Here is a 15,797-nt window from a genome sequence, read left to right as displayed (position 1 = left end):
ACTCTAATCACTCACACAAAAACTCAAGCTCTTGAGAGTTACATCACTCTTATACCAAATTAGAGAACACAGACACAAAACTCAGAACTGAACACAGAAACAACAGGAAAATAAAATCTGTAACAAATTTCTCACGTTTTCACTCTTGTTGCACACAGTGAATAACTCACACTCAACTTCTGGCCAATACGCCCTCTACTAGTGCTTAATGTGTTGCACACACACTCTCTCCAACACTTCTCAACAATCTCACAACTCACGCAGCACAACGACTTCCCTGCAACACTTCTCAGCACTCAACCATGCAGCACTCAACCTTGCTCTGATACCATATCAGAGAATGCAGACACAACACTAAACACAAACACACAGATCTTACTCATTAGATTACCAGAGAGGGCTTTTTATACACAATGGAGAAGCTTCTCGATTGCCTAGACCATCGGTGGCGATGGCTTCTTCAATAAGCTAAAGAAATCTCCAGAAGCTCCAAGATGGATGGTCATTTAATATGTTAGGTGTTGGAATTACTATTTATCCAACACTTATTTCGTTGCATCAATCACATCAAATTCGTGAAGACAAATCGTGAAGTTTATAAAAACATAGTTGGACTATCTATACAGTATTGTTGGGTGTGGAGTCTATAAAAACATAGCCATCACATCGCTGAAACTGCGCCATTTCAAAATTAAGGCACTCTAGCTTATAATTGCATAGCATTGAATTAGTTACAGATTGGGCAGAATAGAATATCAATTTTATTGTTTCCACTGAGAACAAATACGCCATAAATTAGATTAATCAAACGAAATATTGTGATTTCTCACCATTGTCTTTATGTATTTTGATTCGAGTTACAAATGAATGAAGATCATAAAGCTTCTTCCACTTCTGCTCTACCTTTTATGTAATGAGTAATGAATAATTGTCATAATCATGCACTATAGGTTATTATTGCATTTGCATTGAATTTGTTACAGATTAGGTGGAGTAGAATACTAGTATATGGTTGATATAGGATGAAGGCTTATAAATTAATATTACTATTATTAATAATTAATATTATTTTTTTTAAATTTATTATACAAAAATTTAATATAAATATAATTAACTACTTATCGCTATTATTTATTAATAATATTTTATAAATATAAATAACTAATTATTGTTATTATTATTTTATATTAACTAATTAACTAATAATGTTTTATATTAAAAATAATTAATATAAATATTATTTTTTAATAATTATAGTAATTATTATTAATTAATTAAACTCAAGGATTTATATTTAACCCAAGGACTAATATTAAAAAGCCTATAAATAACATTATACCCAACGAATATGAACCCTTAAATTAATAAACCTAAGGGATTGATATTATAAACCCAAAGGATTTATACTAAAAATTGAAGGGATTATAAACCCAAGGAAATAATATTAAACCCAAGGGATCAATATTATAAACTCAAGGTATAAAAACCCTAAGATAAATATTATAAACCCTAAAACAATCATGGTTGACCATGATTGATTTTCATATTGAGACAATCTTTTTCACAATGCAATGTTGGACCATGGTTGATTATGATTGATTTTAATATGCAGACAATCTTTGTAACAATGCGACGTTGGACCATGGTTGATTTTCATATTGAGAAAATCTTTATCACAATGTAACGTTGGATTGAGGTTGACCATGATTATAAACTTAATGGATTTATATTAAACCCAAATATTAATATTATAAACTATATGAATAATATATACCCAAGAGATTAATATTATAAACCCAAGGGAATAATAAACCCTAGGGATTTAAATTATAAACCCAAGATATATAAACCCTAAAATAAACATGGTTGACCATGGTTGAGACAATCCTTGCCACAATGTGACATTGGACCATGGTTGACCATGCTACACCATGATTGATTTTCTTATCAAGACAATCTTTGAACTACAATACGATGTTGGACCATTGTTGACCATGGTTAATTTTCATATTTAGACAATCTTAGTTACAATGCGACATTCGATTATGGTTGACTATGGTTGACCATGATTGATATTATAAACCTAATGGAATAATAACTATAAACCCAAGGGATTAATATTAAAAACCCAAGGGATTACGAACCTAAGGGAATAATATTAAACCTAAGGGACAAATATTATAAACCCAAGGTATATAAAGCCTAAGATAAATATTATAAACATTAAAATAAACATCGTTGATAATGGTTGGACATGGTTGATTTTCATATTGAGACAATCATTGTCAAAATGGGACATTCGACCATGGTTGACCATGCTTAACCATCGTTGATTTTCATACCAACACAATCTTTGTGACAATGCGGCGTTTCACCATGGTTGACCATAATTGACCATGGACTACCATCTTTGATTTTATAAAACATGGTTGACGATGATTATCATATTAAGACAATCTTTGTCGATGCAACATAAATTATAAACCCAAGGTACATAAACCTTAAGAAAAATATTATAACCCTAAAATAAACATCGTTGACCATGGCTAAGCATGGTTGATTTCCATACTAAGAAAATATTTGTAACAATGTGACACTGGACCATGGTTGACAATGCTTGACCATGATTGATTTTCATATCGAGACAATCTATCACAATGCGACGTTACACTATGGTTGACCATGGTTGGTTTTCATATTGAGACAATCATTGTCACAATGGGACATTCGACCATGGTTGACCAAGGTTGGCTATGATTGACCATGGTTGACCATGATTGATATTATAAACCTAAGGGAATAATAAACCCAAGACATTGATATTATAAACCTAAGGGAATAATAAACCAAATGGATTAATACTAAAATCCAAAGGGATTATGAACCCAAGGGAATAGTATTAAACCCAAGGGACAAATATTATAAACCCAAAGTGTAAACCTTAAGATAAATATTGTAAACACTAAAATAAACATTGTTGACAATGGTTGACCATGGTTGATTTTCTTATTGAGACAATCCTTGTCACAATGCAACTTTGGACCATGGTTGACCACGGTTGATTTTCATATTGAGACAATACTTGTCACAATGTGGCGTTGGACTATGGTTGTTTTTCATATCAACACAATCTTTGTGACAGTGAGGCCTTTCACCACAGTTGACCATGATTGACCATGGATGGCCATGTTTGATTTTATAAAACATGGTTGACCATGGTTAACCAAGGTTGACCATGATTTACCATGGTTGACGATGATTATCATATTGAGGCAATCTTTGTCATAATGTGACGAAATTATAAACACAAGGTATATAAAATAAAAGATAAATATATTAAAGCCTAAAATAAATATGGTTGACCATGGTTGATTTCCATATTGAGACAATCCTTGTCACAATGCGACACTAGACCATGGTTGACCATGATTGATTTCAATATGCACACAATCTTTGTAACAATGTGATGTTGGACCATGTATAATTTTCATATTGAGAAAATCTTTATCACAATGTGACATTGGACCGAGGTTGACCATTATTATTAACCCAATGGATATATATCAAACCCAAAGATTAATAATATAAACCATATGAATAATATATACCCAAGGGATTGATATTATAAACCCAAGGGAAAAATGAACCCGCGGGATAAAAATTATAACCCCAGGATATATAAACCTTAAGATAAATATTATAAACCCTAAAATAAACATGGTTGATCATGGTTGAGACAATCCTTACCACAATGTGACGTTGGACCATGGTTGACCATGAAACACCATGATTGATTTTCATATCAAGATATTCTTTGTTACAATGCGATGTTGGACAATGGTTGACCATGGTTGATTTTCATATTGAGTCAATCTTAGTCATAATTCGACATTCGATCATGGTTGACCATTGTTGGCTATGATTGACCATGGTTGACCATGATTCACATTATATACCCAACAAAATAATAATTATAAATCCAAGGGATTAGTATTAAAACCTTAAGGGATTATGAACCCAAGGGAATAATATTAAACCTAAGGGACAAATATTATAAACCCAAGGTATATAAAGCCTAGGATAAATATTATAAACACTAAAATAAGCATCGTTGAAAATGGTTGCACATGTTTGATTTTCATATTGAGACAATCCTTGCCAAAATGTGACGTTCAGCCATGGTTGACCATGCTTAACCATCATTGATTTTCATATCAACACAATACTTGTGACAACGCAACGTTCGACCATCGCTGACCATGCTTGACCATGGATTACCATGTTTGATTTATAAAAGATGGTTTACCATGGTTGATCAAGGTTGACCATCATTGACCATGGTTGACAGTGGTTGACGATGATTATCATATTAAGACAACCTTTGTCAATGCGACATAAATTATCAACCATAAGATAAATATTATAAACCTAAAATAAACATGGTTGACCATGGTTGATTTCCATATTGAGACAATATTAGTCCCAATGCAATGTTGGAATATGGTTGACGATGCTTGACCATGATTGATTTTCATATCAAGACAATTTGTCGCAATGCGATGTTGCACTATGGTTGACCATGAATGATCCTCATATTGAGACAATCATTGTCACAATGCGAAATTCGACCATGGTTGACCATTGTTGGTTATGATTGACCATGGTTGACCATTATTCATATTAAAAACCCAAGGGAATAATAAACCAAGGCATTGATATTATAAACCTAAGGGAATAATAAACCAAAGGGATTGATACTAAAACCCAAATGGATTATGAAACCAAGGGAATAATATTAAACCTAAGGGACAAATATTATAAACCCAAAGCATATAAACCTTAAGATAAATATTATAAACACTAAAATAAACATCGTTCACAATGATTGACCATGGTTGATTTTCATATTGAGACAATCCTTGTCACAATGCAACGTTGGACCATGGTTGACCATGCTTAACCCTGGTTTATGTTCATATTAACACAATATTTGTTACAATGCGGCCTTCGACCATAGTTGACCAGGATTGACCATGGATGACCATGTTTGATTTTATAAAACATGGTTGACCATGGTTCACCAAGGTTGACCATGATTTACCATGGTTGTTAATGATTATCATATTGAGACAATCTTTGTCATAATGGAATGTAAAATATAAACCCAAGGTATATAAACTAGAAAGTAAATATTATAAACCCTAAAATAAACATGGTTGACCATGGTTGATTTCCATATTGATAAAATCCTTGTCACAATGCGACGCTGGACCATGATTGACCATGATTGATTTTACTTATGCACACAATCTTTGTAACAATGTGACGTTGGACCATCGTTAATTTTCATATTGAGAAAATCTGTATCACAATGTGACGTTGGACCAAGGTTGACCATGATTATAAAGGAAATGGATTTATATTAAACCCAAAGATTAATATTATAAACCATATGAATAATATATACCCAAGGGATTGATATTATGAACCCAAGGGAATAATAAACCTTAGGGATAAAAATTATAAACCCAGGATATATAAACCCTAAGATAAACATTATAAACCCTAAAATAAACATGGTTGACCATGGTTGAGACAATCCTTGCCACAATACGACGTTGGACCATGGTTGACCATGCTACACCATGATTGATTTTCATATCAAGACAATCCTTATTACAATGCGATGTTGGACCATGGTTGACCATGGCTGAATTTCATACTGATACAATCTTAGTCACAATGTGACATTTGATCATGGTTGACCATAGTTGGCTATGATTGACCAGGGTTGACTATTATTGATATTATAAACCCAATGAAATAAAAATTATAAACCCAAGGGAATAATAAACCTAAGGGATTAATATTAAAACCCCAAGGGATTATGAACCCAAGGGAATAGTATTAAACCTAAGGGACAAATATTATAAAGCCTAAGATAAATATTATAAACACTAAAATAAACATTGTTGACAATGGTTGGACATGTTTGATTTTCATATATACACAATCCTTGTCAAAATGTGATGTTCGACCATGGTTGACCATGCTTAACCATCGTTGATTTTCATATCAACACAATCTTTCTGACAATGCAACATTCGACCGTGGTTGACCATGTTTGACCATGGATTACCATGTTTGATTTTATAAAACATGGTGATCATGATTGACTATGGTTGACCGTGGTTGACGATGATTATCATATTAAGACAATCTTTGTCAAAGTGACATAAATTATAAACCAAAGTTATATAAACCCTAAGCTAAATATTATAAATCCTAAAATAAACATGGTTGACCATGGTTGAGTATGGTTGATTTCCATATTAAGACAATCTTTGTCACAATGCGATGCTGGACCATGGTTGACAATGCTTGACCATGATTGATTTTCATATCGAGACAATTTGTCACAATCCAACGTTACACTATGGTTGACCATGCATGATTTTCATATTTAGACAAAAATTATAAACCAACGATATATAAACCCTAAGATAAATATTATAAGCCCTAAAATAAACATGGTTGAGCATGGTTGAGACAATCCTTGCCACAATACGATGTTGGACCATGGTTGACCATGCTACACCATGATTTATTTTCATATCAAGACAATCCTTGTTACACTGTGATGTTGGACCATGGCTGATTTTCATATTGAGACAACCTTAGTAACAACGTGACATTCGATCATGGTTGACCATGGTTGGCTATGATTGACCATGGTTGACTATGATTGATATTATAAACCCAACGAAATAATAATTATAAACCCAAGGGAATAATATTAAAACTAAGGGACAAATATTATAAACCCAAGGTATATAAAGCCTAAATTAAAATAAACATCGTCGACAATGGTTAGACATGATTGATTTTCATATTGAGACAATCCTTGTCAAAATATGATGTTCGGTCATGGTTGACCATGCTTAACCATCGTTGATTTTCATATCGACACAATATTTGTGACAGTGTGACGTTCAACCATGGTTGACCATAATTGACCATGGATTACCATATTTGATTTTATAAAACATGGTTGACCATGGTTTATCAAGGTAAACCATGATTGGTGATGGCGGTCTGGGTGCAGGAAGGAGTGTTAATCTCACAAATTATGAGATTATATCTTCTACTTCTGTTTGCAGGTATATTTGTTGGTTCTACGGGCTCTTTGTCATCTACTGACAACTTTATAGCTTCTGTTAAGTTAGCAGATCCTTCCCAAAGTCGCAGAGTTCCACTAAACTTCCACTAGTCCATAACCGACGATAGCACAAGCCATAGTTTAATAAGATTTGAAGTCTGCCTTCTACAAACTCGTCGGCACTTCTTCACTGTTGATCTGTTAAAGATCCAACGGTCACCTCACTACCTGACCTCGAACTTTCTCCTTACCTGTCAACCGTTGATCTTGCTCCACCAGATCTAACAGCTCAAACAAATATTGATCGGTTAGCTTGCGCACTTTAAACCTGCCCAATAAGTGGTTTCTCCCTCTCTCCTCTCTACTCCGTGTCACGATGTATATAGAATCAGAGCCAATCGAAAAATACCACTTATGGCATTTCTTCACCCGAAGTCCACTTGTGGGTTTCTCCAACCGCTTCGACTCGTTAAGTGTCGGTTAACTTCTGCGCCCGAACATCGTTGATCTGCCTCAACTGAGATCTAACAATCCAAATAAAATCTTCACACGTTGCGTCCGTAGTCTTCCTCCGTTGATCTCGATCGTCTACTCCACACTCAGAATTCACGAGAAACTCAGTTAAAAAGAAAACACAATCAACACAACTTCATTCAATCTTACAGAACACCAATTAAACTTTGAATTTTACAATAACACAGAGATTTCGAAGGATATTATCCTTCAGAATTTGACAGAGAATTTCTCATCCACATACACAGAAACTAAATTTTCCCACTTTACTAGATTCGCTCCAGGAAAGCCAAATTTCTTCAACAGTCAAAAATCCCCTTACAAAAGTGTGAAAATTACATAAGTACTGGTTCATCCTAATGACCATATCCTAATTCAAAGGCTAAAATTTATTAACCCTATCTGTCCTACGAGGCATTTTCCTTGAGAATCTCCACTACAGCTAACTAACTCGAATTTATTACATCATGATCAAATCCTATATTCTAGCTCTATGCTTAACTAGAAAAACATGGAAATTGATGGCTAAAAGATCCCACTCCTTTGCCTGTAATATTTTTTTTTGTATTTTTGGAATAATTCTTCAAATTTGTCTTCAAGCCTTATTCTACTACATCAATTGACCATGGTTGACCGTGGTTGAGTATGATTATCATATTGAGACAATATTTGTCAGTGAAACCTAAATTATAAACCCAAGGTATATCAACCCTAAGATAAATATTATAAACCATAAAATAAACATGGATGACCATGGATGATCATGGTTGATTTCCATATTAAGACAATCTTTGTCATAATGTGACGTTGAACCATGGTTGACGATGCTTGACCGTGATGGATTTTCATATCGAGACAATCTATTGCAATGCGACGTTGCACTATGGTTGACCATGGATGATTTTCATATTGAGACAAGCATTGTCACAATGAGACATTCGACCATGGTTGACCATGGTTGGCTATGATTGACCATGGTTGACCATGATTAATATTATAAAACCAAGGGCATAATAAACCCAAGGCATTGATATTATAAACCCAAGGGAATAATAAACCAAAGGGATTAATACGAAAACCCAAAGGGATTATGAACCCAAGGGAATAATATTAAACCCAAGGTATAAATATTATAAACCCAAATAATATAAACCTTAAGATAAATATTAAACACTAAAATAAACATCGTTGACAATAGTTGACCATGGTTTATTTTCACATTAAGAAAATCATTTCCACAATGTGACGTTGTGCCATGGTTGAATATGCTTAACCATGAATGATTGTCATATCAACACAATCTTTGTGACAATGCGACCTTTCGACCATAATTGACCAAGATTGATTATGGATGACCATGTTTCATTTTATAAAACATGGTTGACCATGGTTCACCAAGGTTGACCATGATTTACCATGGTTGACGATGATTATCATATTGAGACAATCTTTGTCATAATGCGACGTAAATTATAAACCCAAGGTATATAAAATCAAAGATAAATATTATAAACCCTAAAATAAGCATGGTTGATCATGGTTGATTTCCATATTGAAACAATCCTTGTCACAATGACACGTTGGACGATGGTTGACCATGATTGATTTTAATATGCACACAATCTTTGTAACAATGCAACATTGGACTGAGGTTGACCATGATTATAAACCCAATGGATTTATATTAAACCCAAATATTAATATTATAAACCATATGAATAATATATACCCAAGGGATTGATATTATAAACCCAAGGGAATAATAAACCCTAGGGATAAAAATTATAAACCCAGGATATATAAACCCTAAGATAAATATTATAAACCCTAAAATAAACATGGTTGACCATGGTTGAGACAATCCTTGTCACAATGCGACGTTAGACCATGGTTGACCATGCTACACCATGATTGATTTTCATATCAAGACAATCTTTGTTACAATGCGATGTTGGACCATGGTTGACCATGGTTGATTTTCATATTGAGATAATCTTAGTCACAATGCGACATTCGATCATGGTTGACCATGGTTGGCTATGATTGACCATGGTTGACCATGATTGATATTATAAACCTAACGTAATAATAATTATAAACACAAGGGAATAATAAACCGAGGGGATTAATATTAAAACCCCAAGGGAATAATATTAAACCTAAGGGACAAATATTATAAACCCAAGGTATAGAAATCCTAAGATAAATATTATAAACACCAAAATAAACATCATTGACAATGGTTGGACATCGTTCATTTTCATATTAAGGCAAACATTGTCAAAATGCAACATTCGACCATGATTGACCATGCTTAACCATCATTGATTTTCATATCAACACAATCTTTGTGACAATGCGACATTCGACCAGGGGTGACCATGATTGACCATAGATTACCATGTTTGATTTTATAAGACATGGTTGACCATGTTTGATCAGGTTGACCATGATTAACCATTGTTGACTGTGGTTGACAATGATTATCATATTGAGAGAATCTTTGTCAATGCAACGTAAATTATAAACCCAAGGTATATAAACCCTACGATAAATATTATAAACCCTAAAATAAACATGGTTGACCATGGTTGAGTATGGCTGATTTCCATATTAAGACAATCTTTGTCACAATGCGACTGTGGACCATGGTTGACAATTCTTGACCATGATTGATGTTCATATCAGGACAATATGTCGCAATGCGACGTTGCACTATGGTTAACCATAGTTGATATTCATATTGAGTCAATCATTGTCACAATGCGACATTTGACCATGGTTGACCATGGCTGGCTATGATTGACCATGGTTGACCATGATTAATATTATAAACCCAAGGCATTGATATTATAAGCCCAAGGGAATAATAAACTGAAGGGATTAATACTAAAACCCAAAGGGATTATGAACCCAAGGGAATAGTATTAAACCCAAGGGACAAATATTATAAACCCAAATTATATAAATCTTAAGATAAATATTGTAAACACTAAAATAAACATCATTGACAATGGTTGATCATGGTTGATTTTCATATTAAGACAATCCTTGTCACAATCTGACGTTAGATCATGGTTGACCATGCTTAACCATGGTTGATTTTCATATCAATACAATCTTTGTGACATGCGACCTTCGACCATAGTTGACCATTATTGACCATGGATGACAATGTTTAATTTTGTAAAACATGGTTGACCATGGTTCACCAAGGTTGACCATGATTTACCATGGTTGACAATGATTATCATATTGAGATTGTCATAATGTGATGTAAATTATAAACCCAAGATATATAAACTCAAAGTTAAATATTATAAACCCTAAAATAAGCATGGTTAACCATAGTTGATCTTGGTTGATTTCCATATTGAGACAATCCTTGTCACAATGTGACATTGGATCATGGTTAACCATGGCTGATTTTCAAATTGACAAAATATTTGTCACAATGCGACATTGAACCATGGTTCACCATGGTTGATTCTCAAAATTGAGACAATATTTGTAATAATGTGATGTTGGACCATGGTTCACCGTGATCGATAATATAAACGAAAGGGAATAATAAAACCTAATGATTAATATTAAAATCCTAAGGTATATAAACCCTAAGATAAATATTATAAACCCTAAAATAAAATAAACATGGTTGACCATCGTTGGCAATGATTGATATTATAAAACCGTAGGGATAAATACTAAAAACCCAAGGGACAAATATTATAAACTGAAGGTATATAAAGACTAAGATAAATATTATAAACACTAAAATAAACATCATTGACAATGGTTGACCATGGTTGATTTTCATATTGAGACAATCCTTATCACAATGTAACGTTTGACCATGGTTGTCCATGCTTAACCATCGTTGATTTTCATATCAACACAATCTTTGTGACAATGTGATGTTCAACCATGGTTGACCATGATTGACCATGGATGACCATGTTTGATTTTACAAAACAATGTTGACCATGGTTGATCAACATTAACCATGATCTACCATGGTTGACCGTGGTTGAGGATGATTATCATATTGAGACAATCTTTGTTAATGTGACGTAAATTATAAACCCAAGGTATATAAACCCTAAAATAAACATGGTTGAGAATGGTTGAGCATGGTTTATTTCCATATTGAGACAATATTTGTCACAATGTGACGTTGGACCATGGTTGACCATGATTGATTTTCATATCAAGACAATCAGTCACAATGCGACGTTGCACTATTGTTGACCATGATTGATTTTCATATTGACACATTCATTGTCACAATGCGACATTCAACCATGGTTGACCATGGTTCACCATGATTGATATTCTAAACCCAAGGGAATAATAAACCCAAGACATTGATATTACAAACCCATGGGAATAATAAATCAAAGGAATTAATTCTAAAACCCAAATGGATTATGAACCCAAGGGAATAATATTAAACCCAGGGACAAATATTTTCAACCCAAAGTATATAAACCCTAAGATAAATATTATAAACACTAAAATAAACATCATTGACAATCATGGAAAATTTTAGGGGTGAATGTTCACCCTTTGGCGAAATTAAGGGGTTTTAAATTTTTAGTGGGTGAATATTTTGTATCATAGTACATTTTTACAAATCACCTCAAATAGCCCACCTTATTTTAAGGGAGAGGGTAAAAAAGGTAAATTTAGCCCTTGAAATTAGGAGTTACAACCTTCCATTCGCCCTAATTTTCAAGAATAGGTTTTATTTAAGTGAATCCTATGGGCCAAATACCATATTTATAAAAGAGGTATGGTAAATTAATAAAAATATAAATAAATGAGAGGTATGGTAAATAAATAAAACATTTTTTATATTTACTCCATAAGTCACCTTATATACATGCATGGGTGTAAACAAATAAAAACATAAGTAAAGTGGAGGTATGGTAAATAAATAAAACGTCTTTTTATACTTACTCAAAAGGTCTGGTAAATAAATAAAAATATAAATAAACTAGATGTATGGTAAATAAATAAAACCTCTTTTTATATTTAGTCCATAACCCTCGTTCTATTTATGAAGGATCAAAAAAGAGGTTTTATTTAAGTGAATCCTATGGGCCAAATACCATATTTGTAAAAGAGGTATGGTAAATTAATAAAAATATAAATAACCGAGAGGTATGGTAAACAAATAAAACATTTATTTATATTTACTCCATAAGTCACCTTATATTTACAAACACTCAAAAAATGTGTTATATTTAGGTGAAACCTATGGGACAAATACCATGGGCTATATTATTATTAATACCATGCAAAAAAACATTATTAACCCTAATATTAGTATTAATAAAAATAAAAATTGCACGTGGTATTGACCCATGGTATTCACCAAAATGGCACATGGTATTGACACATGGTATTCACCTAGAATGTAGCCTATTTAAATGGGGGAATTAAACCAGCATAGATCCATCTTTACTCTGGATCTACTAACCCCTAAGAGGTATCAAATATCGTGATATGCAAACTAGGATAGAGTGAAAAAATATTTGATCCCTCGCGGGGCTTGGTGGATCAAGAGTAAAAATGGATGTTGTAATTTAATGTATGTTAAACATTTTAGCTTGGTTAAAATAAAGAATAAAATAAAAATCAACTATTAATTTTATTAACTTTTATAAATTACTATAGTAATTTTTAAGCTCCAGATTTATGCTAACCCATGGTATTGACACATGGTAATACCATGGTATTCATGTGAGCATAGACTATTTAAAGGGGAAATTCTATCATCTTACATCCATCTTAATTCTGGGTCTACCAAGTGCTCAGAGGGATAAATAGATTTCATCCCGCTAAGAGTGGTAGATGTGGAGTTAAGATGGATATAGGTTGGTTTTTATGATAATGAAGATATTAAATAGACTTAGGAAATTATATTGTAAAAACATCTTAAGGTGAATGGTTAAAGCATAGACATTGGACAAGTATATTTGTATACTTCTGTTTTAAACTGAAACAAATCCAGGGCTAAAAGGAATGGATTGATTGCACTAGTCATCCTTCTATAACTTTCCAACATAGGCTGGAGTAAACAAATTGTAATTTGGGTAATTTTTCTAACTGCAAACAGGAACATACTTGTGTATTGGCAGGGTTGTTACGAGGTCCCTAGAAGTGATGAATTTGAATTTTTCTTGGTTTTATATATAGTATTAGGTTTTTTCTCATGCTTTTTGTGAATGACACAGGTGAATTTTATCCTACACCCACTAGGTTATCGATATGTAATTTCGGTAATTTTGATTTCAAAAGATATTTTAAAGAAATGCAATGATTTCATTTGTGTATTCAATAAACACAATATTCTAATGGAATTCTGCATTTGTGGTTTACCTATACAGATTCCATGGAGAAGTATTAGTGGCGTGACATCAATTGTCCTCAAGCAGAGGCTTTAGTTTTACTCTTTTCTGGAAGCAAATACTTTCTTCCAACATTTTTGAGTTCCATGAAAAATTTGAAAGTCCTAATAGTATTCAATTATGGGTTCAAGAGAGACATAGCATTCAATTATGGGTTAAAGAGACCCACATTGAATTATCTATCGGCCTTATCTTCACTTAGTTTAAGACTATTCACTTGGAGAGGCTGCATGTGCCCCCACTTCAAGAGCATAGTAAAGTCATGTAGAACTTAGAGACGCTATCTTTAAGATTTTAGTGATGATTGGAAAAAGGTCTGGGTTCAATAACACCCATTCGAGCATTAAGCTTCCAATAATGCTAGATTTTAACATGGAGCACTTTTGTGATTTGGAGGAGATGCCCCCTCATATTTGTGACACACCTTCAGTTGTGAATTGGACTATTACTAACAGTCATTTCCTTTGAAAGTTACCTGATGACTTGGGGAACCTCAACTCTTTAAGAATGTTAAGGAAGGAAAGAAAGTACATTATGCTAAGTTCTCTTATGCTTTTCAAGTTTTTCTTGGATATCTACAATGTTTCAGGTAGGAAAGTACATTCTGTTAATGAAAATTTGTCTTGATAGGAAGGCCCAATTTCAAATTCTAATGCTTTCAAAAAACATTGTATAATTGTAACGTTTCTAAAAGGAAAGCATATTTTTTCAATTTAAGAATCATGATCCCATATTCCAACTTATTTTTCAGTAACCCATTAGGCTTTGTAGCTTTGAATAAATCCATGTCTTTTGATAAGATCCTCTTCCAAATTAGAACGCAGTTTCCTTTTGGCAATAACCACATACAATGTCTTGATTTTGTTATTGAGAAAACAGAGGTTGTGAAACAAGCCTATGCCATACAAGGACTTGATTCATTGATTATGTATCAATTATGGCTCTTGATGTAACAATGTCTTGATTTTGTTTCTTGAAAATAGAGGTTATGCTTTACTATTTCATAGAATTTCTTACAATCTTTCCACAAGTATTGATTTGTAATCTCAGTCACTGAGGGATGATAGTAATGAAAAAGGTAATATTCCATGGCTTGAAGTTCCCCTCTTACTAAATATTTAAATATATCACCACAATTTAACTGTTAGTTAAAGGAATTGTATTTGATTTGTAAACAATTCATTGCTTGATTTATGGATTTTGATTTTTTCCCTTTTTTTTATTTTTTTCTCAGATTTGGTATGAGATATCTTTCAAGATTTGGGTTCCCTAGTTTCCCCAACATAGCTACGAGGTTCAAATGCTATCATTAAATATTCTCAGAACGTTACAAATTTTCCAATAACTGTGCTTTGAAACATTGTTGTTGCTTTTCCATGGTGTTAATGCAAATAAGCACTGCAACTAGTGCCATTATTTAGATTAAGTGCCGAAATCTAGGTGGTCTTGTAATGATGGAGTGATTGTTTTCTAGCTACTAAGGCCATATGCATTTTTATCTCTTATGTTGTCCTAAGATATTCAAATTCATAATAAGAATTGAGGTCTTGTTTCCACTATAGATTGCAGTCAGTTTCTTAAACATAATATATAGTAGATTATCTTTTACTAATCAACTGTGGATGTGATCCCTCGCAGGAAGGGAAATTCAAAGTGACTTTGATTTCACATTGATTTGTCAAAACATCCACACAGGAAAGGAGATCCAAAGT

Source organism: Pinus tabuliformis, chromosome 2_2 (assembly GCF_031772625.1).
Source record: "Pinus tabuliformis cultivar Carrire ecotype Pingquan chromosome 2_2, CPIR1, whole genome shotgun sequence".
NCBI lineage: Eukaryota > Viridiplantae > Streptophyta > Pinopsida > Pinales > Pinaceae > Pinus > Pinus tabuliformis.
The sequence above is the reverse complement of the archived record's forward strand: the minus strand, read 5'-3'. Positions refer to the sequence as shown.